This window comes from Chiloscyllium punctatum, chromosome 52, assembly GCF_047496795.1.
Source record: "Chiloscyllium punctatum isolate Juve2018m chromosome 52, sChiPun1.3, whole genome shotgun sequence".
NCBI lineage: Eukaryota > Metazoa > Chordata > Chondrichthyes > Orectolobiformes > Hemiscylliidae > Chiloscyllium > Chiloscyllium punctatum.
Window position 1 is genome coordinate 13,083,951 of NC_092790.1, and position 27,585 is coordinate 13,111,535.

The following is a 27,585-nucleotide window of genomic DNA, read 5'->3' on the forward strand; positions in this document are numbered from 1 at the left end:
TGTCATAGAAGATAACATCTGCAAAAAGAAAGACAATTTCAACACCCGATCTTTTATTTCCTCTTTGTCTTGTTTTGTTCGAGTTCCTGTTGCTGACGTTTTCCTCATCCCCAGAGTCAATTAAATGGAAGTTCCGATTGGGAATCGTCTTGTTCGAGAGTGTGTATTATGTCGAGATACAGGACTGTACTTTCAATGGTACCTTTAAAGATAAGCTTTAAACAATGCCAGCAGGAATTACAACTTCAGCTCAGACAGGAGAGAACTGGCCATTGAATCCTTCCAGTCCCAGCACCAAGGCAGATACCTTGTCGCGATCACCAGGAATGGAACGATATTTAATGTGACCACAAATTCCATCAACCTCACAGAGCTAGGTAATTCATTCTTCATCTTTGATCTGTGCTTGTTCTTCACTGGGGTCCAGCTGAAGTCTTGACAGGAACACTCTAAGAAATTACTTCAGAAACTCAGCAGGTCAGCAGCGTCTGTGGGGGGAAGGGGGAGAGAGAGAGAGAGTGAGTAATATCCTTTCTGAGATAAGGGAGGCCTTCATAGTGAGAGGATTCAAGTCCAAGTGCAGGGATGTCTCTTTACAATTGGACACTGAGACCATCCCCTGGAGAACTGTGTGAGAAGTTTGAGGTTTCCTTATTTGAGGAAGGATATTGTGCCTATGGAGGGAGTGCAGTGAAGGTTTCCCGGAATGATTCCTGGGAATGGCAGGACTGACAGATGGAGAGAGACAGGAATGGTTAGGATGATATTCACTGGAGTTTAGAAGAATTAAGGGGGAAATCTCATAGAAACCTATAAATTTGAAGGATGAAACAGAGTAAACGCAGGGAGGGTGTTCTCGGTGACTGGGCAGAGTGTCCAGAACAAGATGGTCATGGTCAAAAGGAAATTGAATGGGACTGAGATGGGGAGAAATGTCTTCACCGAGAGAGTGGGGAGCCTGTGGAATTCTCTGTCACAGAAAGCAGTCAGGGCCAGATCACTGAATGTTGTTCAGGACGGAGTTGGATTGAGTTCTTAGGGGTAAAGGGAGAGTGCAGGGAGACCGAGGACTGTGTTGGGTGATCAGCCATGATCCCTTTGAATGGGCGGAGCAGACGATAGAGGCCGAATGGCCCCTCCTGATGATATTTTTGATATTTCTCTGTAAATGGCCAAGTTGCCGCTGACAGGTGGAGGACAAGGGAAGTTTTGCCTCGATATATGCAGGCGGTGAAAATGAAGGACAGTAATTTCTAGTTGACAATTTAGAGAGAGTGGGTGCAGAGCGATCTCTTGAGTTTAGCATGCAATAATTTGGGTTGGATTGGTGGGATATTGTTAATGAGAGAGACTGCACAGAAACAATGATAATGCAATGGTGAGGGTTTGGAGAGAATTTTACAGACACAAGTGTTGGCAGAGGGTCAGGGCAACAGGGAATAGGAAACACTGGGGTTGGTGTTTGCTAAAGCAATGATGTTATTGACAGGAAATCCCTCTCTGAATCCAGCACAGGCACACAGCACTGAGATGGCAGTACTCATTGTCCCACTGTTTCTGATCCTTTCTCTCCTCACATTGCTTCCCATTAAACTCCGGGATTGGAAACAAGGTGGGTGAGACATTCCAGCAGGTAACCCCAGCGATCGTTCTCCAGTCTGCACTCGATGTAGGTTTCAAACTGATGTTGCTCACATAGTGTATGAGGGTGTGCGTTTGAGTGAGAGTATGAATGTGTACATCTGTGTGTGTGTGAGAGAGAGAGAGAGAGACACACACACACACACACACACACACACACACACTCTCATTGACACTTACTCACTCACTCACTTCTGCAGTGCACCTTGTCGACCACTCTTGAGAAGCCAAACACCATCCAGGGACAACGCAGCCCCTGCTTAATTGACATCACATCCATTCCCTCCACCACCCGTGTTCAGTAGCAACTATGAGATGCCCTTCAGAAATTCACCAAACATCCTCAGGCAGCACCTTCCAAACCCACAACCACGTCTATCTCCAAGGACAAGCACAGCAGATACATGAGAATACCACCTCCTCCAAGTTTCCCTCTGAGCCACTCACCATCCCAACTTGCAAATATATCAGCATTTGTTTAGTGTCGCTGGGTCAAAATCCTGTAGTTCCCTCTCTAATGGTATTGTGGGTCTACCTACAGCACAGGGATTGCAGTGGTTCAAGAAGGCAGCTCACAACCTCCTTCTCAAGGGGCCAACTAAAGATGGATATTAATTTCTAGGCCAAGCCAGTGATTTTCACATCCCACCAGTGAATTAAAAAAGAAATAAAGCACTATTTGGGAACGTGCTTTGTGAGGATGTGGGTAGATTGAACAAGTGGCAGATGAAATTACTTGGGGAGACATACAAAGAAATGTGCTGTGTTCAGAAGAATGGTCCGCACAGGTATAATCTAAAGGTTAAAATTGGAATAATTGTTGCTTGCTCATCAGTCAAAGAATCCAGATTCATTTACTAGCAGGAGAAGCTGAATATTTACAGTAAAACTTTCCTATGTTCTTTCTCTCTCATTTTCTCCAGCTGTTTTTTTTTCCCCGGCATTTTCCCGGCAACACAGGTAAGTTAGTGAGGTGGTTAGCAACTTCGAACAACATTCAAACACTGTCCGAATGGGCTGAAAATCACTCTGGGGTGCAAACCCAGCAATTTTACATCAGTTAGACAAATTGGAGCAAATGAACCGTTGTCTGACTCGTTTGCAAATCTAAAGCACAACAGTTCAAATCGAGGACACACTCTCAATTTCCGTTAGACTGTGAACTGAGCGTTGGTCAGTCCCATTAGTGGTGAGGTTATTCATTGCAGTTGGACGAATTGAAAAAGGCAACTTATCATCTGAATAGGAGAGAAAGTTCAAAATGTCAGTGCAAAGGCTACAGCAGGTCACAAGGAAGACATTTATTATGAACGGAATGGAGTATGGAAGTAGGTAATTGTTACCGCAACTGTACAAGGGATTGTGGTTTCCACATCCGGAATACTGCAGACAGTTTTGTTCCCATTCCTTGAATAGGGATGTAGTTGAATTGGAGGGAGTTCAAAGGAGATCACTGAATTGATTGCCCAGATGAAAGTTTAGTCATATGAGAAGAGACTGGTACAATTTTGATCTAGTTACTTGAGGACAGATGCAGTTTATACCGGAGGTAGTTCAGAGGAGATTCACTCAATCATTTCCAGAGATAAAGGGTTTGTCTGAGATGAGAGATTGAGCAGTTTCTCTGGAGTATGGAAGAGAGGAGATCTAACGGAAGGTTACAAGATGCTAAAGGGGGTATTGACAAAGGAGTTGGAGAGAGAATGTTTGCTCATGTGGGCGAATTTCGAATAAAAAGTATCATTTCGTGATCAGGGGCTGGGCAGACTGAAAATAGAGGTAAGGAGCAATGAATTCCCTCAAATGAGGAGGGCGTTGTACATCTGTCGGAACATCACCCCTTCTCCCCCCCCCCCCCCCCCCACCCAACCACTGCCTAAATGGGAGGAGACAGACAGATTGTTATTCAGTGATGGGTCAAAGTGAGTGATTGCAGCAAAGTGAAGTTGCGGCTGAGATGGGATCAGCTGCGATCGTATGGAATAGCAGAGCAGATTCCTGAAGGGCCAAGTGGATTCGACCTGATGCCAGCCTGGATGTTCTTTTGGAGTTATATTGTTAGTTAATAGCAAAACTGCTAGAAGGGAGAAAATGAAGTTTTATTTAACAAAATAGATTTTAATTCATGAACATTCAAAAATAAAGACAAACATGATTCAACACAAATTTGGCGAAGGGCATTGGTTGAAAGAAATGGAAAGACAATACGTTTAGGGGGGTGAAAAAAACTAGAGCAGGATTGGAGCAGAGGCAGCTGGGGGTATATGTCCACAGATCAGTGAAGGCGGCATAACAGGGAGACAGCAGTTAATAAAACACATAGCATTCTTTGTTTTATTAATAAGTGCATAGAGTCTGCGAACAAGGAGGTGATGTTGAAGTTTTGGTGAACCTCAGCTGGTGTGTCAGAGAGAGAAAGACTGATAACTGGTAGGTGGTGGTTTAATCTGAGGGCTACCATGCCTCACAAGGGGAGAGATGGAGAAGGATAGTTCTTCATGGTAACCTCAGTCAGTGAGAGATTCAAACCCACGCAGTCGATGTTGCTCCATATTTCAAACCAGCCATCCAGCCAACTGAGCTAACCCAACACAAAGCAGAGGGCAGAAAAGAAATTAATTACAGTGACAGCAAGTATTGAATGGAGAATATTAGATCATGTTGGAGATGCACCTTTGATCTGTTGGATATTTCTTTGTGTGTAACACCTTACCTTCACAGGCAACGGAAGCTGAATTTAGAAATACATTTGACAAAGGGAGTTGACCTTCTATTACCCAGGCTGATTTTGTTCTGTTCTGGACACCTTACTAAAGGAAGGATGTTCAAACCCTGGACACAATGTGAGGGAGATTTACAAGAATGATGCCAATGATGAGGGATTTTAGATGCAGGGAAAAGTTCAGGAGATTGAGCTTATTCTCCTTCGAGCAGAGAAGATGAAGTGGTGACCTTATTGAGGTGTTGAAAGTTTGAACAATTCTGACGGGAAAGTAAGTTCTTGTTTTTCACTCATTGGTCTATTAGTAACTGGCTGATAGAATTTCAAGATTGTCAGTGAGAGAGTGAGATGAGGAGAAACTTATTTGGATTGTTGGGTTTTGAATGTGCTGCTTTAGGGTGTGGTGGAGGCAGATTTCAATGGAGGTTCAAAAAGAGAGCTGGATATAAATTTGGAAGGGATGATGTTAGAGGGCTATGGAGATAGGGTTGGAGAGTGGGCTGGGTAGCTCGTTCAGGAGCTGGTACAGACACAAATGGCCTCCTTCTGTACAGTAAAACTTTATTCTATGAACGTAGAAGTTCTCAGCCACATTGTGGACAATTCCAGGAGGTCATTCCGTGGGACCTTGGCTCAGTGACCTTGTTGCCAGGAGTTTTCATACACGCACAGCAGCAAGTTGTTGTCACGATTGGGAGGGGAACTCGGTTGGGTGATGATCTGGAAATAGTTCATTCTAGGGGAGGTGATGGGAAATCGAGCTGAGGGCCCGAATGAGGACAGACCTGCAAGAAATTTCAAATACGCAGGGATCTGGTCAAGTCAATTGAATGGTGAGTATGAATCTGTGAGCTGCTGATCCTACATCGTCACGTATTGGTCAGCGTTCATGCTGGTATTCGTCTGATTGGAAAGATCCAGAAAAAACAAATCTCTTCCTGGAAGTGTTGGGGAGGGAAGTTTGGATTGTTTCCTTTACAACAGAGAAGGTTGATGGATGAGGGGGACTTGATAGCAGAGTGTAAGATTGGGAGTGTTGTAGAGCAGAGCCCAAGGGTTTCAGGTGCATAATTCTTTGAAGTTATGTCACGTGTAGACAGGGTGTTTGAGAAGGTGTTTAGAACATTTGCCTTCATGGTTTTTAAACTGAAGGGTAAGAGGTTTAGAGATGGGTTTGAGGATTGTTTCACCCAGAGGATGGTGGGGATCTGGAATGTGTGAAAATAAAATATTTGGACTTTCAGTTTCCATTTGAAATCACTAATTGCTGCAGTGTGTGGAAATGCCACTTTGTAACTGCAGGGAGTTCCATGATATATTAATGTGGAATATTCATGTAAAGGAGCAGGAGGAGACCATTCAACCCATTCAGCTTGCTCCACCATTCAGTGGCTGATGTGTGACCTGACTCCGTAGACCTGCCTTTGACCCCTATTCCCCTTAATAACTTTGCTGAACAAAAATATTATCTCAGATTTAAAACTAACAACTGATCCAGCAATGCCTGCTGTTTGTGGAAGAGAGTTCCAAACCTCTCCCAGCCTTTGTGCGTAGTAGTACTTCCTAACATCTCTCCTGAACAGTCTGACCCTAATTCTCTAGCTATGCCCTCCCTAATTCTAGGATCCCCGACCAGTGGAAACACTTCCAATTTCCAGACCCTGTCTTTTCCTGTTAATATCTTTGATCAGATCATCCACGAACCCTGTAAATTCTGGACAGAAAATGCTTAATTTGTGTAACCTCTCCTCATAACTTAACCCCTGAAGTCAAGGTACCAATCTTGTAAACTCATGCTGTTCTCCCTCCCAGGCCAATCTATCCTTCCTCAGGTGTGGTGCCCAGATCTGCTCCAAGTGGTGTCAAACCAGGGTTTTGTATAACTGCAGCATCCCTTCTGCATCCTTGTACACCAGATCTCTCAATATAACGGCCAGCATTCAATTAGCTTTCTTCAGGCAATGAATCACAGAAATAAAAGGAAACACAGAAATTGTTGGAGAAACTCAGCAGGGACAGATAGTATTTGCCACCTGGAAACTGACTGTTTACTGTAAGACAACTTTCCTTTTGATCCTTTATTTTTGCTGGAGCCACGTACTGTTCAGTAATCTATTCATTTTGTTTACAAACCTTGAGAATCACGAACAAGGGGGGTGTACTCTGAGAATTATTATTAAATGGCAGAAAATCAAAGGCTTTCCGTATATCTGAGGTAGGCTGTGTGCGATGGGTATGACTCAGTTTGGAATTTGTAGCATAGACCCTTGGATCCAACTGAGGAAGACAGAACAATATTGTTTTGGCGTGATTTCATTCCTTTTTTCCTTGGAGGGATATATATAGTTAGAATCTTCCCTGATAGACCCATTCCAACTATCTCAGTGTCCAGTCAGGAGTGTGATGGAATGCTCCCCCCTTGTCTGAATACTTGCAACTCCAACAACACTCGAGAAGCTAGACATCATTGAGGGACAAAGCAGCTCCACTTGGTTGGAACCGCATCCACTTCTACTACCCATGCTCAGTAACAGCAGTGTGTACCATCTACAAGATGTACTGCAGAAGTCCACCAAAGATCCTCAGGCAGCACCTTCAAAACTCACAACCACTTCCATCAAGAAGGACAAGTACAGCAGATGTGTGAACACCTACCCTCTACAAGTTCCCCTTCCGACCACTCAGTGTCCTGACATGGAAATATAACACTGTTCCTTCAGTGTCATTGCCTCAGGGCAATGTGTGTCTATCTACAGAACATGGACTGCAGCAGTTCAAGAGAGCAGCTCGTGCCTACCTTCTCAAGGGGGCAACTAGAGATGAGTTGTTCAATAAATGATAGGTGTTCAAAGTTTGTAGAGAAGATTTGAAGCTCGGGTGCTCATTGTTGTGGTTCTGTTCACCAAGCTGGGAATTTGTGTTGCAGACGGTTCGTCCCCTGCCTAGGTGACATTCTCTGCGCTTGGGAGCCGACTGTGAAGCGCTTCTGTGATCTTTCCTCCGGCATTTGTAGTGATTTGTATCTGCCACTTCGGTAGTCAGTTCCAGCTGTCCGCTGCAGTGGCCGGTTTATTGGGTCCAGGTCAATGTGTTTGTTGATGGAATCTGTGGATGAGTGCCATGCCTCCAGGAATTCCCTGGCTGTTCTCTGTTTGGCTTGTCCTATAATAATAGTGTTGTCCCAGGCGAACTCATGTTGCCTGTCATCCGCGTGTGTGGCTACTAAGGATAGATGGTCGTGTCATTTCATGGCTAGTTGGCGTTCATGGATACGGATCGTTAGCTGTCTTCCTGTTTGTCCTGTGTAGTGTTTTGTGCAGTCCTTGCATGGGATTTTGTACACTACATTGGTTTTGCTCATGGTGGGTCCTTTGTCCTGGTGAGTTGTTGTCTGAGAGTGGCTGAAATTGCGGGGGTATCCGTTTTTGGCAAATTCACCCCAAACTCAGGACAGATAACCAGGTTTGACCTACAGAGAATGAAACCTGAAAGCAACCACACCCCCAGATCCTATGGATTACCTAAAGTGCATTCCAATCAGACCAATAGTGTCACTACCAGGGACACCATCACACAAACTGGCTAAAGAACTACAACAGAAACCGAAACACCTAATCAGCTGATCCAGACACCATACAGTCAACATAGGATTTCTTGGACATCAGAAATATACATGAAGACAAGAAAGAAACTATGGTCTCATTCGATGTAATGGCACTGTACACCTCTAGCAACAAAACCCTCGCCAGAGAAACAATAGCCAACCTGCTGGACATAAAGAACAGATAACAAGACGGGGAACCTATCAACAAAGACTGCATACTCAAACCACTGGACCTGTGCCTCACAACACACTTCACATTCAGCAACCAAATATATCAACAAATCAATGGCACACCCATTGGCTCACGCATCTCTGGACTCATAGCAGAAGCTGTAATGCAAAGATTAGAACAAACAGTCTTACCACAAATGCAACCCAAACTCTGGGTCAGATATTTAGATGACACCTTTGTAATCATGAAAAACACAGAAATAGAGAACACACACCGGATCATCAACGCCACACTCACAGAAATCAGATTCACGAGAGAGGAAGAAAAGGACAACCAACTCCCATTCCTAGACGTGATGGTACAGAGAACACCGAATGGAGAATTCACCACAAAGGTATACAGGAAAGCCACACACACAGACCAAGTCCTGAACTACGAAAGCAACCACCCCAACACACACAAAAGAAGTTGCATCAAGACACTGTTCAAAAGGGCCACAACACCCTACAGCACACCAGAACTGTAAAAAGAGGAAGAAAAACACCTCTACAATGTATTCGCCAAAAATGGATACCCCCGCAATTTCACCAACAGATGCCTAAGGAAAAGACAATGGAATGAGGACATGCCACAACCCAGAGGACTAGCCACATTACCATACATCAAGAACATTTCTGAACTGACAGCCAGACTACTACGACCACTCATAACAGCACACGAACCAACAGCCACTCTCAGATGACAACTCACCAGGACAAAGGACCCGATACCCAGCATAAGCAAAACCAACGTAGTGTACAAAATCCCATGCAAGGACTGCACAAAACACTACATAGGACAAACACAGGAAGACAGTTAACGAGCCGTATCCATGAACACCAACTAGCCATGAAACGACACGACCAGCTCTCCTTCGTAGCCACACACGCGGATGACAAGCAACATGAGTTCGACTGGGACAACACTACTATTATAGGATAAGCCAAACAGAGAACAGCCAGACAATTCCTAGAGGCATGGCACTCATCCACAGATTCAATCAACAAGCACATCGACCTGGACCCAATATACCGGCAACTGCAGCAGACAGCTGGAACTGATAACTGGAAGCAGCAGAGACAAACCACTATAAATGCCGGAGGAAACATCACAGAAGCGCTTCAGAGGAGGCTCCCAAGCACTGAGGATGTCACCTAGACAGGGAACGTCTGCAACACAAATTCCCTGCTCGGCGAACAGAACCACAACAATAAATGCTGGGTCCAGCAGGTGATGCCCATGTGCCATGAGAGAATAATAGTAACAAAAAAAATTGTAAATGATCCCAGGGCCTCTACCTTCCTCTGTGAGCTTGTTCTGGGAGGGTGGGCACAAACTTTGTAGTGAATGTTGATGCAAAATACACATTCGATGTTATTGAGTCACCTGGTTTGTGAACTGCTTTGAAAGGTCGATATATAGCCAAGAGCTTTGGTTTATATTCCTGCTGGGTTGGGGCTGTGACCTTAATTATCACTCCGTATTTAATTTTGAGGCATTGTTTGCTGTTGGTTTAACATTCTGATCTCGAACCTTTCGGTTCACTTTGCATTCCTGTTTCTTGGTTATAGATGACTCCAAAACAGAGAGCAGTTTGGTGTACTCACTTTTCACCATCTCAAAAATAAGAAATGCTGGTAAAAGTTAACTCTCTAAAACCCAGCCACGTTTAAACATCGCTAGTCAGAAAGGCCAATTTTGACGATATTAGGCAAGAACTTTCAAAAGCTGATTGGGCGTAGATGTTCGCAGGTAAAGGGACAGCTGGAAAATGGAAAGCCTTCAGAAATGAGATAACAAGAGTCCAGAGAAAGTATATTCCTGTTAGGGTGAAAGGAAAGGCTGGTAGGTGCAGGGAATACTGGATGACTAAAGAAATTGAGATTTTGCGTAAGAAAAAGAAGGGAGCATATGTCAGGGATAGACAGGATAGATCAAGTGAATCCTTCGGGTAGTATAAAGGCAGTAGGAATATACTTAAGAGAGAAATCAGGAGGGTAAAAAGGGGACAGGAGATAGCTTTGGCAAATAGACAGTTAAGGAGAATCCAAAGGGTTTTTACAAATACATCAAGGGCAAAAGGGTAACTAGGGAGAGAATAGGGCCCCCTCAAAGATCTTCTAGGAGAAAGTGAGGACTGCAGATGTTGGGGATCAGAGCTGTGCCACTTTAAGAAAGGTGGGAAGGACAAGCGAGGTAATAATAGACCAGTGAGCCTGACATCGATGGTGGGCAAGTTGTTGGAGGGAATACTGAGGGACAGCATGTACATGTATTTGGAAAGGCAAGGACTGATGAGGGATAGTCAACATGGCTTTGTGCATGGGAAATCATGTCTCATAAACTTGATTGAGTTTTTTTGAAGATGTAACAAAGAGGATTGATGAGGGCAGAGCGGTGGATGTGATCTATATCGACTTCAGGTGTTCAACAAGGTTCCACCATGGGAGACTTAAGAACTTACCTCGACGCCAATGGTCTTTTTGCAGCAGAAAGCGGCAGGTGTTGGGTGGTGGCGACGTTGGAACGCAAAGCCGGTCGGGAAGGTAAGTGATTGAGGGGGGTCTAGACCACTGGTCCTACAAAGTAGGACCTCCTCTACCCTAAATTAAAAGTCCACAGACTTACAGTCCACAGAGGGATCGAGTTTAAGAGATGCGAGGTTTTGCTGCAGCTCCACAAGTCCCTGATGAGACCACACTTGAAATATTGTGTCCAGTTCTGGTCACCCTACTATCAGAAAGATACAGAGGCTTTGGAGAGGGTGCAAAGAAGGTTTACCAGGATGCTGCCTGGACTGGACCGCTTGCCTTATGAAGAAAGGTTGAATAAGCTTGGACTTTTCTCTCTGGAGAGGAGGAGGAAGAGAGGAGACCTGATCGAGGTGTACAAAATATTGAGAGGAATAGATAGAGTCAATAGCCAGAGACTTTTCCACAGGACAGGATTGAATGGTCTGAGAAGTCATAGTTTGAAGATATTAGGAGGAAGGTATAAAGAAGACGTCTGTGGTACGTTCTTTATGCAATGAGTTGTGAACGCATGGAATGCGTTGCCAGCTGTGGTGGTGGAAGCAGAGTCATTAGGGACATTTAATTAACTGCTGGACATGCACATGGATAGCAGTGAGTTCAAGGATGTGTATATTTACTATAATTTACTCTTGTAAGTTACTATATTTTACATTAGGTTTAAATCTCAACACAATATCATGGGCCAAAGGGCCTGTTCTGTGCTGTACTTTTCTATGTTCTACACGTACCGTTGGTAAAATGTCTTTTCTTTCATTTACAGGTCACTCATGGTGCAGCAGGAAGGAAACACACAAGTTATTTTGCAGTGAAAAACAGGGCAGTTAATTTTTAATCAGCAAAGTTATAGTTTTATCAGACGGTTCATGTAAGTTCATCATTGTCTCATTAGAGAGAGGGGGAGAGAGGTGTGGGGGAGAAAAAGTGAGAAAAAGCAACAACTGTTTTATGTTTTAACCTGAGGGTGACCACATCTAAGGTACAGGGAATGATCACTCACAGCAATCTCAACCAGAGCAGCAATTGAACCGCATGCTGTCAGCGTGATGATACATTGTAAGCCAACTACAGAATCAACTGAGCTAACCAACCCCTTCATGGCCAGTGGCAAAAACATTGGGTGGCACGGTAGCTCAGTTGTTAGCATTGCTGCCTCACAGCTCCAGGGACCCAGGAATAATTCCAGCCTCGGGTAAGTATTGAGACAAAGCTTAGCGGAGTCACAGAATCGTGGCAGTGCTACGCCTTCTCCTACTTGTCCTCCTTATTTGCTGAAAGATAGATTTGCTGTTGATCGATTTGTGAAGGGTCACAGGCCCCCCACTTCACCCCACCCCTGGTGTCACTAATCCTTCCTATTATGTAAAATCCTTCATTCCTGCTATCATTCTAGTAAATTTCCAATGGACCCTCTCCAGAGCTTGAAGATCCTTCCTTAAATAGAACTGAACACAAATGTGGTCTGACCAATGGTTTGTCGAGGTATAGCATCACTTCCTCAGTTTTATACTCAATGCCTTTATTTATAACCACAAGGATCCTATAAACCTTTTTCACAATGGTTTAGGCTTGCCTGGCCACCTTCAGAGAATGATACACATGAACCCGGAGGTCCCTTGGCTCCAGTTTTCCCCTCAAAGATGTACCATTGACCCTGCATTGTTGCCATCTGTTTCTGTTAACAAAATGCATTTCATTACATTTGTCTGCGTGGCTATTCATCTGCCAGATTTCTGCCCATTTGGCCAACTTGTCAATCGCCCTGTGAAGTCACGAAGCATCATCCTCACAATTCACTCCCCTCCCTGGGTTAGTGTCAACTGCAATTTAGACATTATGTCCTCAACACCCAACTCTGAATCATTTATAGAACCGTGTAGTTATCAATGTGTATGTGTCAGTTTCTTCTATGTGCACGTAACTATCAATTCTACCTGTCCGTTTCCCCTATGTGAATGTATTTACCAGTCTGTTCCTGCTCTGTGAATTGAGACTGTCAATGTTGACCTGTATTTGCCCATTGCCGATGTGAATGTGTGAGTGTATTTATTGGTCTGTCCCTGCTGTGATTTGAGAATGTTGATATTAATCTGTATTTGTCATTTTCTCCTATGTCAGTATGTGAATGCACATGTCAATAAGTGAATTATATTTTTTATACCAATATGCAACACAACAGCATATCATCTCCTTTCTCACCAAAATCAGAATTACTGATGTGGTACAGCACAGAAACAGACCATTCAGCCCATTGTGCCTGGACTGGGACATTCTCTTATGCATCAGTTCTGCAGTAATTGTTGGGAATGTGAACTTCATCCACACATTGTCAGTGTCTTATATGGAAAGGATAATTTGACATCAGATCTGCAGACATCTGACTTTTAATAACTGTACTCCTTGATTGGTCAGAATCCTTCCTATCCTCAGCTGTGAGAAGTGATGTTGAGAATCAATTCAAATCTGGAAATAATTTAGACCAAATTTTATTCTTTTCCTTTCAGCATTCAATGGCTGAGTGAGAGTGAGTGTGCTCTTGTGCTGCCAGTCTGTATCTCAGTCCATGTCTCCTGTAGCGAATGGGAAACAGCTGAAGTTCTTTAATTGTTAGTGCCTGTAGGAATCACGTGCAAGTGAAAGTGTAACACACTGCAGCAGAAAGGATTCTGTGCTTTTCTTCAGAGTCAAGGTAGGAAACACAATGGACGTTTTGTATCTTGTATAGTATGGAATCTAACAGAGAGTAATTATATAAAACGTTGGTCTCAGAAAGCTATCAGTTTTTGTTACAGTGCATAGTGATGTTCTTTTATTAATACTGGTGAAGTAAAAATCAGTGTAAACTGAATCCATTTGCAACTAAGTGACAAACAATTCAACTGCATTGGAGCTGACTGACCTTGTACGGAAAAGACAATTAGCTAATTCACTTCCATTTTCTGATGTAGACAGAACATTACCCTGCTCTGTAGTGTGATGATGCACCATTAGCAGTAGTTTTATGTTGCTCCAAAGTAGGGAGGACAAAAGAAAAAGGACTTGTATTATTTTTTGTCATGTGGTGCAGAATATGTAAACTGTCAAATTGAATTTATGGAATAATCAACGCTATTCTATTCTGCTTGAAAATAAAATGTGCAATTCTACAAGCCTATCAATTTTGGCTTTTCCCCCCACCCCCCCTTTTCTCCACTGCTTTGAAGGGTGGTTATTAGATTCCACTGCTATATTGTGAAAATTGCTGCCAGATTTCATGCTTTTTTGGTGATACATCCCGAGGGAGGGGAAGGGGGAGTGCAGAGCTCTTTGTAGAAAATTGGAACAATTTTGAAAGAAGTACATAAATACCTAAAAATAAGAGTTTCTGGTTGGACTGAAACAAACAAAACAAAGCCTAATGCGATCTGAAGAAATGCAGAATGGTGTTGTGAGAAAGATGGGGATGATAAGCTCCTCTGCTACCATGATCTCTTTATGCAAATGGATGCTGGCTGATCAGGATGAAAATTGTGAGCTGGTTGTTTCTGTGATCAGTGCAGACTCAAAAGTTTCAAAGGGCCTGATTCTGTGCCATAGGCCTCTCTGACAAAGAATGTGTGGGTAGAAATAATTTTGAACATAAAATTTTGTGTTACTTGCAATGTCAATGGAACTGTATGACTGTTCGATATTGTACTGTGTGTCAGGATGGTGTATGTTTTTGAAACTCATCGTAAGTCAGAGAGAGAATCAGAGAGAATGTGTGTGTGTGTGTGTGTGTGTGTGTGTGTGGGGAAACATTTGGTTACGTATCTACACATAAATCATTCTATGTAAGGCTTTGACACAGATTGTGCATTTGGAATTCATATTATTTGATTGCTGTGTCTATGTAAGTGACAAAAGATTAATTGTCCTTCACAATTACTGATAGCTGAAATGTATCCTTCAATTCAATCTGGACTCAATATGTACTTTACATATGGTTGCTCAAAGTCATTGCATTAGCTATTTATTCACCTTGATTGTAACATTAAAATTATCGTTACTAAATGCAGACAGTATATAGATTGGTGAACTTGTGGGGAGTGTAGAAGTATGTCAAAGGATACAGCAGGATATAGATCACTTACAGATTTGGGTGGAGAAATGAGATGGAGTTCTAATTCAGTAAGGTGTAAGATGCTGGACTTTGGGAGATCAATTGTTAAGGAAAGGTATACAGTTAATGCTGGACTCTGAACAACATTGGGGTTCAAGTCTATAGCTCTCTAAGAGTGGCCATGCAAGTAGATAGGGTGGCGTGCTTGCCTTATTGGTTGACTTTTCTTGGGTGATACTTAAGAGTATTGTGACAATAGATTAATTCTGTCCTTCTCAGTTGCTAATAGCTGAAATGTTTCCTTCAATGTGCTCACTATCTATCTCACATATAAATACAAATGAACAGCATTGTCTATTTGTTCACCTTGATTGTCACGTTAAAAGTATCCTGACTAAAGTTCAGAACCTGTGAGGACAACCTCAATCGGGACCTTGGGTTCCTGTCACACTACACACTCTCTCTCTCACACACACACACACACACACACACACACACACACACACACACACACACACACACACACACACACACACACACACACACACACACACACACACTTATGCAGACCCTCTCTCATCCACATGCTTTCCCTCATACATGCACACCCCCAACTCACCCATGCGCACACCCTCTCACAGGCTTATACTTATACATACACTTTATCAAGCATATACACTGCTCTTGCTCTCTTTCTCTCTCTCTCACGCACGTGCACACACATGCAAGTCTCTGGGGTGAATTTGCATTTGCAGAATTATATTTGCAGATACATTGTATTTTGCTCTAAAAGAGCACAATCTGCAGGCAGTCAATATATGTAATATTTTATATAATCCTACTTTGGCAATAGAACCAGTCTGACTCAAGATTGGGATACAGACAGACTCTAACTTCACACCTTTAATACATTGTCTGAGTTGAGATGTCACCCTTTCAAAATAAAATCTGAAGTCATGTTTGGAATGTGACTTAAAAGAAGTTTTGATATGTATATACTAATGAACTGAAACCTGCAACCCTTTCTAAAAGATGAAACACTGAACAGCAATCTAGGTTTCTTCAAAATATCATTTCAGTTGCATGACACTATAATCTTTTGCAATAGATTCTGTGTCTCATGATCCTGTTTCACAGCTACCTTGATAAAGGAGAAGCGCTCTGAAAGCTAGAACTTCCAAATGAACCTGCTGGACTATAATCTGGTGTTGCGTGATTTTTCAATTGTGGTTGCCACATTACAGGAAGGACGTGGAGGATTTAGGGTGCAGAAGAGGTTAGCCAGAATGTTGTCTCGCAGATATAAGCTAAATAAAAAGCGAGAAAAAGCCAAATAGTTTTCGTCTGAGCAGCAGAGACTGAGGGCAGACTTAATAGAAGTCTATAAAATTTTGAGAAGAGTTGTAGCTCAGGTTGAGGTTCTGGATTTAGCTTTGCTCGGTGAGCTGGAAGGTTCTTTTACAGATGTTTTGTCACCATACTAGGTACCATCATCAGTAAGCCTCCGGATGAAGCACTGGTGGTCTGGCCCATTTTCTATTTACAAACAGGCAGAAAACTAGCCACTGAGATACATTACCATCAACTAGCCACAAAAAGACATGACCCACTCTCACTAGTATCCTTACATACAGATGAGGAAGGACACCACTTCGAGTGAGACAACACATCCATCCTAGGAAAGGCCAAACAGAGACGTGCACAAGAATGCCGAGATGCATGGTATTCCAAACGGAGCTCGTAAAACATGGATTGATAGGAAAGGTGAGGGGCGTAACAAATTAAAAATATATATGAATGCACGAAGCATTAGAAATAAGGTGGATGAGCTTGAGGCTCATTTGGAAATTGGCAGTTACGATGTTGTGGGGATAACTGAGACGTGACTTCAAGTGGACATGGCCTGAGAAATGAATATTCAAGGCTATACGTGCTATCGTAAGGAGAGATTGACTGGCAGAGGGGGTGGGGTGGCCCTGTTGGTAAGGAATGATATTCAGTCCATTGTGCGGGGGGCCTAGAATCAGGGGATGTAGAGTCAGTTTGGAGAGAGCTGAGAAATTCTAAGGGTAGAAAGACCCTGATGGGAGTTATCTACAGGCCCCCAAACAGTAGCCTGGATGTGGTGTGTAAGTTGAATAAGGAGCTAAAATTAGCTTGTCGCAAAGATATTACTACAGTTGTTATGGGGATTTCAACATGCAGGTAGACTGGGAGAGTCAGGATGGTACTGAACCCCAAGAAAGGGGGTTTCTGGAGTTTCTCCGAGATGGATTCTTAGAACAACTTGTGCTGGAGCCTAGCAGGGAGAAAGCAATTCTGGATCTGGTGTGCAACGAACCGGATTTGATTAGGGACCTCGAAGTAAAGGAGCCATTTGGAGATAGTGACCACAATACAATAAGCTTTAATCTGCAATTTGAAAGGGAGAGGGTAGAATCGGTCGTGACAATATTTCAGTTGAATAAGGGGAAGTATGGAGCTATGAGGGAGGAGCTGGCCACAGTTCAATGATGCAATACCCTAGCAGGGATGGCAGTGGAACAACAATGGCAGGCATTTCTGGGTATAATGCAGAAGATGCAGGATCAGTTCATTCCAAAAAAGAAGAAAGAGCCTGAGTGGAGGCAGGGATGGACGTGGCTGACGAGGGAAGTTACGAACCTTATAAAGACAAAAGGGAAAAAGTATAACATAGCAAAGATAAGTGGGAAATCGGAGGATTGGGAAGCTTTTAAAGATCAACAGAGGATAACTAAAAAGATAATACCCAAAGGAAAAAATAAGGTATGAAGGTAAACTGGCCAAAAATATAAAGGAGGATAGTAAAGGCTTTTTTAGGTAAAAGAAAACAAATGGTTAAGATTAGAATTGGGCCCATGAACGCAGAAACGGGTGAATTTATTACAGGGAACAAAGAAATGGCAGAAGAGTTGAATTGGTACTTTAGATCTGTCTTCACTGGGGAAGACACGAGCAATCTCCCAGATGGAATAGTGGCTGAAGGACCTGAACTGAAGGGAATTTATATTAGGCAGGAAATGGTGTCGGAGAGACTGTTAGATCTGAAGGCTAATAAGTCCCAGGACCTGATTGTTTGCATCCCAGAACACTGAAGGAGGTAGCTCTGGAAATTGTGGAGGCATTGGTGATCATTTTCCAGTGTTCTATTGATTCAGGATCAGTTCCTGCGATTTGGAGAGTGGCTAATGTTTTCCCACCTTTTAAGAAAGGAGGGGGCAAGAAAACAGAGAATTATAGACCAGTTAGTCTGACCTCAGTGGTGGGAGAAATGCTGGAATTAATTATAAAAGATGAAATTACAATATATCTGACAAGCAGTAACAGGAGAGCTCAGAGTCAGCATGGATTTATGAAGGAGAAATCTTGCTTGACCACTATAAATGCCAGAGGAAACAACACAGAAGCGCCAAGCACTTAGGATGTCACCTAAACAGGGGACAAAACATCTGCAACACAAATTTCCAGCTCGCCGAACAGAACCACAACAACGAGCATCCGAGCTACAAATCTTCTCACAAATTTTGATCTTGCTTGACAACTCTTCTGGAATTTTTTAAGGATGTAACTGAAGATGGATAAGGGAGATCCAGTGTATGTAGTAAACCTGGACTTTCAGAAAGCCTTTGATGAAGTCCCACACAGGAGGTTATTTGCAAAATTAGGGCACATGGTATTAGGGTCAAAATACTGACATGGATTGAAAATTGGTTGGCTGACAGGAAACCAAGAGTAGTGATAAACAGCTCCCTTTTGGCAGACAGTGACCAGTGGTGTGCCGCAGGGATCAGTGCTGGGATCGCAGCTTTTTAAGATGTACATTAATGATAGCGATGAAGGTATTAAAAGTAATACTAGCAAATTTGCTGATGACACAAAGCTGGGTGGCCGGGTGAAATGTGAAGAGGATGTTAGGAGAGTACAGGGTGGCCTGGACAGGCTAGGCGAGTGGACAGATGCATGGCAGATGCAGTTTAATGTGGATAAATGTATGGTTATTCACTTTGGCGGCAAGAACAGGAAGGCAGATTACTATCTAACTTGACTCCACTTAGATAAAGGGGCAGTACAACGAGATGTAGGTGTTCTTGTACATCAGTCAATGAAAGCAAGCATGCAGGTACAACAGGTAGTGAAGAAAGCTAATAGCATGCTGGCCTTCATAACAAGAAGTTTTGAGTATAGAAGCAGAGGTCCTTCTGCAGCTATACAGGGCCCTGGTGAGATCGCACCTGGAATATTGTGCGTAGCTTTGCTCTCCAAATTTGAGGAAAGACATTCTGGCTATTGAGAGAGTGTAGCATAGGTTCACAAGGTCAATTTCAGCGGGACTATCTTATGCTGAAAGATTGGAGCAACTGGGCTTGTATATACTTGAATTTAGAAGGCTGAGAGGGGATCTGATAGAGATGTATAAGATTATTAAAGAATTGGACACTCTGGAGGCAGGAGGAATGTTTCCACTGATGCGCGAGTCCCGAACCAGAGAACACAGTTTAAAAATAAGGGGTAGGCCACTTAGAAAAGAGTTGAGGATAAACTTCTTCACCCATAGAGTGGTGGGTGTGTGGAATGCTCTGCCCCAGAAGGCTGTGGAGGCCAAGTCTCAGCATACTTTCAAGAAAGAGTTGGATAGAGCTCTTGAGGATAGTGGAATCAAGGGTTATGGGGATAAGGCAGGAACAGAATACTGATTGAGGATGATCAGCCAGGATCATAATGAATGGTGGTGCTGGCTCAAAGGGCAGAATGGCCTACTCCTGCACCTATTGTCTATTGAAAGGATGTTCTTCGCCCTGACAGCAGTAACATACCTGCTGTTTGTTCGAAGCAGCTGGTCACACTTGGCTCTGTACCGAGGGAATATTACATTATCTTGCTCCTTTGAGTACTTGCGTGGAGAAAAACAGAAGCGATACCTCCTGTAAATCAACATCAGTTGTGACTGGCAACATCAATGTAACATTCAGTTAATCGTCACTAGGATTTTATTTTGTTGAAAGCCAGCAATTTAAAAAGAACCACTGGTCTGATTCCACTCCTGCTGAGCTGCTCCTTGTCCATTTTTTATAAAAATTCTAATACCAGTTGAGCGCGATTCAGAAACGAAACAACACGCATACAGCTCCATGAATGGGGCCACCTGATGCAAGTGGGTATGTGAGTTTAGTTATTGATCTATGCCTGTCAGTTCCTGTTTGGTGAATGTGTGGGTGTAGTTATCAAACTGTAACTTTCGGTATATGGTAAATATATTTACATATTCACACAGCATTGACTGGTCTGGTCTCATTGATAACTGGAGAATCATAAAAATAATACAGCTTTGGGGTGGGGGGGATGGGGCATTCCGCCCATCTTGTCCGTGCCTACATGCCCTTTCTCATCCCACCATCCTGGCACTGCCTGTAACCTTGCAGTTTACAACATTTGAGGCTCAGTACCAGGGAATTTTTGTTTTAAAAATATGTAAGGTCTCTGCCTGCACCACCAAATCAGGCAACGAATTCCAGATACCCACCACTTTCTGCATAAAAAACATTTTTCCTCAAATTCTAAGACTACAGCCACTTAATTTGAATCCGTGATCCCTGGATTTTGATCTGTCTGCTAAAGGAAACAGGTTCCTCCTGTCTAATGTCTCCCACTCTCTGGTTAGTTAAAAATCACACAACACCAGGTTATAGGTCAACAGGCCTATATGGAAGTACACGCTTTCAGAGTGCTGCTCCTTCATCAGGTAGCTCACTATTTAGTACTGTAGACCCCATTACCCATGGGGTATTTGTTCCAGGACCTACAGCGGAAACGCAAAACCGCAGATCGGTGCAAAACCATTAATTTAAATGGGAAATATACCTTCCGGCATTCTCCTGGTCCCTGGTTCTGGAACATTCCCTTTTATATGCTCAGACCACTGTAAACCACGGGTAAGTGAAACCGCGATAACTGGACCCGCGGATATGAGTGTCGCCCTGTTTTCCTTAATCATGGCACCATTGTTCCAAGGAATACAACCCCAAACTCCAATCTCTCCTGATAGCTACAATTCACCAGCCCCGGCAACATTCTCATAAATCTCCTCTGCACTCTCTCCACAGCAATGACGTCCTTCCTGTAATGTGATGACCTGACTGCACACAATATTCCTGTTGTAGCCTCCAGTGCCTCACACAGTTTCATTGATATTTCCTTATTTTTGTATTCAACCCTCTGCCAATGAAGGAGAGCATTCCATGTGCCGCCTTTGCAGCCCTTCTATCTTTAGGGACCTGAGCATTTGCACACTAAGATCTCTCACTTCACCTGTCTCTCAGTATATTCCCATTTATTGTCATTTCCCATTTCCCGTCTGACTTCCCAAAATACATTCCCTGACACTTATCAGAGCATTCTACCAAACCATCTGTCTAGTTTTGGAGCTTACAGCTATCCTCCACACTATCCACTACACGGCCAATTTTTGTGTCATCTGCAAATTTCACAAATTTGCCCAACATACGCAACTCCAAATTATTAATGGATAAAACAAACAGCAGTGGTCCCAATACCGAGCCATGCATAGCACCACTTGTAACAGCTTTCCATTCACAATGGCCACCATTGACTATTATCCTTTCTTTCCTGTGACTGAGCCAACTTTGGATCCAATTCAATACATTACCCTGTATCCCTCGGGGCATTACTTCTTGGAGTAGTCTGCTGTGATGCTGCTGCTCCTTTAACAAAGCTTGTAAAGACATAAGTTCCGAAAAGTCGGAGTTGATTGGTTTTAGGGCCATTTTGATTATAGCTAACAGGTAATGCCTCAGTCAAAAGGTTTCCACATTTTTAAGAAGAACACTTGTACAATGAAAGGGGAGTGGCCCAGTTTTCCCAGCTCAGCTTTTCTCTGGCTTGATTTGGTTTTTGGCTGTCTGGCTATTGACTGAAAGCAGTCAGGCAGTTGAAAAGGTTGCTGAACCCACAGAAGCAGGTCCATGCTGGTACTCTCTCTCTGACATCTCTCCTGTACAACCCTGTGTTTGACTTTTCCTTTTGTGCCAAGGGGTATTTATGGGGATTGTTCTAAATGTTGGGAACATCATCATTAAGTTAGTATAGTCTGTTGGGTTTTTGAATTTTTAATTTGTTTAGTATTCTGTTCTCTTTTGTTTGTGTATCATTCGGTAAATGTGTAAATCAATCTACTGATTTGACCAGCTGCATCCCTCCTGGAATATCTTCGTTACACCCACTTAAAACAATTAGCAAAGTTAGGGTGTGGGTTACTTTCTTGAAATGTTTGGAGGGTGTCTGGCCTTTTCCATAACAGATTGGGGGCGTTTGCAGAATTTATTCTCTAGTTCTGATTTGGGATTTGGTTTGTTGGACTGGAAGGCAGCAAATGGTAAGTCTTAGCGTCTTTTGTTCCTGGTGTTGAATTCAATTGGTTTAAACAGCGCTTGGAGAAAGTGAGGACTGCAGATGCTGGAGATCAGAGACGAGTGTGTATTACTGTAAAAACCAAGCAGATCAGGCAGCATCTGAAGAGTAGGAGAATCAATGTTTTGGGCATCAGCCCTTCATCAGGAAACAGTGTTTGGGATAGCAATGGTTCTTTGAGTCATCAAGAGATTTCTGGGATGGAAGAGGTGGCATCAGTTTTTTTGCAAAAAGTGATTAATACCAAGCTGCTGGAATTAGCAGACAAGCTGGAGGTCAACTGCCTCCTTCCATGAGGAAAAGGGGGATAATTACAGTCATAGCTCACCATTTAAATTTGCAGAAAATGTCATCAGAATCTTTTGAAGATGGCTAACATTCAATTGATTATGAAACAACTCGAGTTAGAGGCAAAAGTCAAGGAAAGAGCAACAGAAACAAAACGGTTTGAATTACAATTAAAAGCAGAAGAGAGGGAGAAGTGGAGAGAGAGGAATGGAAGAAAGAAAGAGGGAGTTTGAACTTTGGTAATTGGCACGTAGACAGGAGTTCAAAAATTCTCTTCCTGATGTAATGACAACTCACATATAAGAGCAGACTGTTAGAACAGTAAGACTGGCATCAGAAATGGTTGATAATTGAGTTGATCAATAAATTAAAATCAGTTTCAATCCATGAGGGGTAATAATTATGGATAAGAGAAATTCTCACATGGAAAGTAAAAATTAGATCTCTGTGAAGATCATAAGGATAATTTACCATAGGGTAAAAAGGAAACCCTTGAAGGGGAAAGACAAGTGAAAAAGCTCTGGTGTTTTCAATAAAGTAGGCCACATGGAAGCAGTATTAGCGGGTTCGGAAAAGCACTGAGATGCCAGATGTAGGAAAACAGGATAAGCCAGTGAATTTTGTTGGAGTGGTAACAGAGAGCACTGTAGAGACTAGAAAGCTGCACCAGAATGTACAAGCTGGTTGGAGGTTGTTTATGGAGGAAGTGCCAGATCTTCTTAAACCATACACCGTGAAGGTAAAGTTTACTCGCATAGGCCAGGAGGAGCAGGTAAAGAGGTAGCAATATTCAGAGATATAAGTATCCTCTCAATCTGTGATGCTAAAAGATGAAGATATATGTACCGCTGAAGCACTATTGCCAGAAAAGGTAGGAGTAACTGGAATTCACATTGAAATAAGGAATGCTCATTTGTAAGAAGTGAGGTTAGAGCATCGAGTGAAGAGAGGAGAAGTCATAGTAGGTGTACTGGACAAACTTTCAGCTCTGGAAATACAGTTTGTCCTTGTTAATGATGTTGCTGATTCACTGGTGGGAGTGCTGCTTGTGGTTGAAAAGCCAATGGAAATTCAGGCAACAGGACTACTGCAGGACACACATCCTGGGATATTTCCTGACTGTGTGGTAACGAGGTCACAATGTCACCAGTTGAAACAGGAAAGTCAAAGAGTACAGATAAGAAAGTTGAAGGGAAATTAGCAGAGACCCCGTTTGATCAGATAGTTGAGACAAACATGGAACAGAGATGACAAAGCAGACATCTTTAGCTCAGGTAAATTAACTGAGTTACAGCAAAAAGATGAAAATTTAAAGCAATTGTATCAAAAGGCATACACAAAACGAACCCAAACGTATCCCTGATTGTTATTATCTTAAAAATGATGTCTTAATGAGGAAATGGAGAGTATCACATTCAGGCAGATGAGAAATGGGCGGACATTTATCAAGTTGTATTGTTAGTGGGTTATTGAAAGGACGTGTTGCGAGTATAGCACACGAGCTACCTGTATAGATTGTCTGTTTGAAATTCATGTTATTTAATTGGCATCTCGGTATGTGACAAGGATTCGCTAAAGGATTAATTCTGTCCTTTTCAGTCACACAAACTCCATGTAAATATGCTTCATCCCGGTTGGAGAATTTGAGCTGTGTGCAAAGGCTGAACAGGTTGGAACTGTTTTCCCTGGAGAGTGACCTTTATAGAAGTTTATAAAATCATAAGGCGCATGGAGAAGTGGTGGAGCCTGGTACAATTATAACATTTAAATGGCATCTGAGTGAGTATAATGAGAAAGCCTTAAAACTTGCCCTTAAATACTTAGACTAAATGTAATGTTGAATTATAGAACACAAGAAAATAAACAGGGCAGACAGGGAGGCATCAATCCACAAAAGGGGGAAACTAGGATGTGCAGAAGATAAAACGAAAAATCTGTTCTCACCAAGTGATAACAGGATGCTCTAAAGCAATTAAGAGTATTTGCCTTAACATCAATGAATCTATGTAAAAAAAAGACACCGAGTGATAACATTCACTGTTGTTAACTTATGAATTTAATGATAGTGTTTGATTGTGATCTCGGAAACTTTGTATCATCTCAGAAGCATGTTAAAAGCCTTGTAGTAAATGGTCAGGTCCTATCAATTATAATGGATTCTTATTGTGTGTGAGTGAGTGAGTGTGAGAGTGAGAGATGAATGTTTGGAATTTATTTGCATTTTGGGACTTCATGGTGATTTTGAGTAGCCATTACTGATTATGAAATACAAACTGTAAAATGTAATATTGAGAAGCATTTGTTGGGGCAAAGGGCCTGTTTCCACGCTGTAAATAATCTAATCTAATCTTGAACTTACTTGGTGTTCCTACACACCACGACTGACCCACTGTCAATTCTACATCATGAGATTTGTGGGCAGCACAGTGGCACAGTGGTTAGCACTGTTGCCTCACAGCGCCAGACACGCGTGTTCAATTCCCGCCTCAGGCAGCTGTCTGTGTGGAGTTTGCACATTCTCCCCGTGTCTGTGTGGGTTTCCTCTGGGTGCTCCGGTTTCCTCCCAGAATCCAAAAATGTGCAGGTCAGGTGAATTGGCCATGCTAAATTGCCCGTAGTGTTAGGTAAGGGGTATGGGTGGGTTGCGCTTCGGCGGGTCGGTGTGGACTTGTTGGGCCAAAGGGACTGTTTCCACACTGTAAGTAAGCTAATCTAATCTTCTGTCATCTTTGAATTTGAAACACAACTCTGAAAAGAAAGCATGTTTAATTTGAGACTAATGAATCATTTAAAATTTCACCTTTCAGCCTCAGTCACAGAATGATTTTGTGCTTAAGATAAAAAGCAGGAGTCTGCTCCTAGCTTGAAAACTATTCTAAACCTAACATTGAAGAGATTCTGACACAATCTGTCAGGAAGCCATTTTATCGTCAGTTTGCCCTCCTCGCGAAGATGCCATTTTGTAAAACAGTGATCTCTGATATGACAGCTGTGCGTTTTGACCTCTCCCACTTAGTTTAGACTGATACCTCTTTATGACAGTGACTTACCTCACCAACAGGCAGTGACTCGGCTGGATCTGTTATTCCCACCTGATGGATGGCTAAGGGCCTACAGGAGTGATCAGTTAAGCGCGCACAGACCTGTTAATTAAATTCTCTTCCTTACCAATTGTTGCCTTTCCATTGTCTATCTAATTAAGAACATGCAATGTTTTTTGTAAAGTTTTGTAAAAAGGAAGCCTGTTTGAGAATGAAGAGTGGAGTAGTCTGCGAGGGCTCTTAAAGGAAGAGCTGGTACCCTACTTTTCTAAGGTTATAGAACCTCAGCTAGCCTGATTTATAGGTGTCAATGTTATGTTGTAACACTGATACTATTGGTAAATAAAGGAGAAGGCTAAAGTTAAACTAAACTGTTTGTAAGAGGTTTTTATTCCAGACTACCAAAGTGTATGATCTCCAGGACAAACCAAGAGAGGCTTACAGATCTGAGTCCCCAAGGGATTCTCTGGGCTGTCTCAAATCTGTACTTTAACAAAATGAATAGGAAGGGTTTAGAGAGGTGGGCTAAGTGCTGCCAAATGGGACCAGATTAGGTTAGGATATCTGGTCGGCACGGACAAGTTAGGCCGAAGGGTCTGTTTCCATGCTATACGTCTCTCTAACTCGACAACTCTTCAGTAACTCTTGCCCTGTCGGTGATCACAGTTTCCCTCTGTACTTAACCCCTCCTTCACGGATGGTTGTTAAAACAATGCAACAATGTGGCCTATTTTTCTATCTTCATTGAAACTTTGAAACTGCTCTTAATAATTGCAGATTTTAATGTTGTTCCTGAATGTCTATTTCGGATGAGGATTCAGTTTATCTATCTCCAACAATGGTGTGTAAACGTCAATGGGCGACATACATTCTGTTTGTTCGAGGCAGCTGGTCACTCTGCTTTGAACTGAGGAAGTATTACAGTGTCTTAGTCCCTCAGGTGTTTTTCTGGAGGAAGATACAGGAACACCACCTGTAAATCAACATGAGGCTCGTCTGGCAAGATTGAACTGATCATTGTCACATTCATTGCTGCTCTCTGTCTGGGGATTGTTTGTTTTTCATGTGATTCGATACCAGTTGATTTGGAGATGTTGGTGTTGGACTGGGGTGCACAATGTTACACATCAAGTGCTTCCAAAAATATTGTTGTACGAGAACCTGGTGTTGTGTGATTTTTAACTTGATATCAGTTGAGTTAAATCCAGAAACTGAGCAACAAATGCACAGCACCATGAATGGGAGTACTCAACCACCAGGATGCTTACACAGTTCAACATCCAACTCCCCAACTACCTGTTAGAAATAGGAAACGGCGCTATTGATAATGTTTTTACCAAGACCCCAGTGTATGTCCTTTTACAAGAGTATCCCATTCCAACAATTGGTCCACACTACCTCAAGAAAGAGTGGGAAACAGATTGAAAGTAAAACAGTGTTGAGAGGATTGTAAACCACAAGACCAACCCACAGCGGCTTCTTCCCACTCTGCCTCCCTCAGCAGGCCCACACACAGCCCGAGAAAGGCCTCTCTCTTCCCCCCAGCCTGCTCACTCCAAGTTCCGGGACCAGTTCCTGCTCCGCTCGGCCTCTTACAAACAGCCCCCGGTTCTCCCTGAACTCACCCCGAATCAATCCCGGTCTCGGAGCCCCCTCTGTGTCCCAGGCTCCCATCCCGATGTGCTGCTGGAAGGAGCCTGCTGAACTCTCCATTGCGGTCTGTTTCAAACAAACCTCTTGTACTCACTGAGTAAATGCTCCTCAATGGCAGCGCTGGGGGAGGGTCTCACGCATGAGCTCCTCTGCTCAGGAAGAGTCAGCTTTCGGAAGAAAAGTTAAAAATCACACAACACCAGGTTATAGTCCAACAGGTTGAATTGGAAGCACACTCTCCTTCATCAGGTGGTAGTGGAGGGCTCAATCCTAACACAGACTTTATAGCAAAAATTGACAGTGTGATGTAGCTGAAATTATACAGTGAAAAGTTAATTGTCTGTCATGCTTTTCATCTGTTAGAATA

At 42.8% G+C, this 27,585-nt stretch overlaps 1 long non-coding RNA gene across 1 annotated transcript; it reads right to left on the minus strand.

Moving 5' to 3' along the window:
• Positions 1 to 238: 238 nt before the first annotated feature.
• LOC140470779 (uncharacterized) lies at positions 239 to 27,427 on the minus strand. The gene is made up of 3 exons (XR_011956689.1): positions 27,191 to 27,427; positions 19,626 to 19,733; positions 239 to 488 (listed from the first exon to the last, which is right to left on the minus strand). It is a non-coding gene; the product is annotated as an uncharacterized lncRNA (long non-coding RNA).
• Between the last annotated feature and the right edge of the window lie 158 nt (positions 27,428 to 27,585).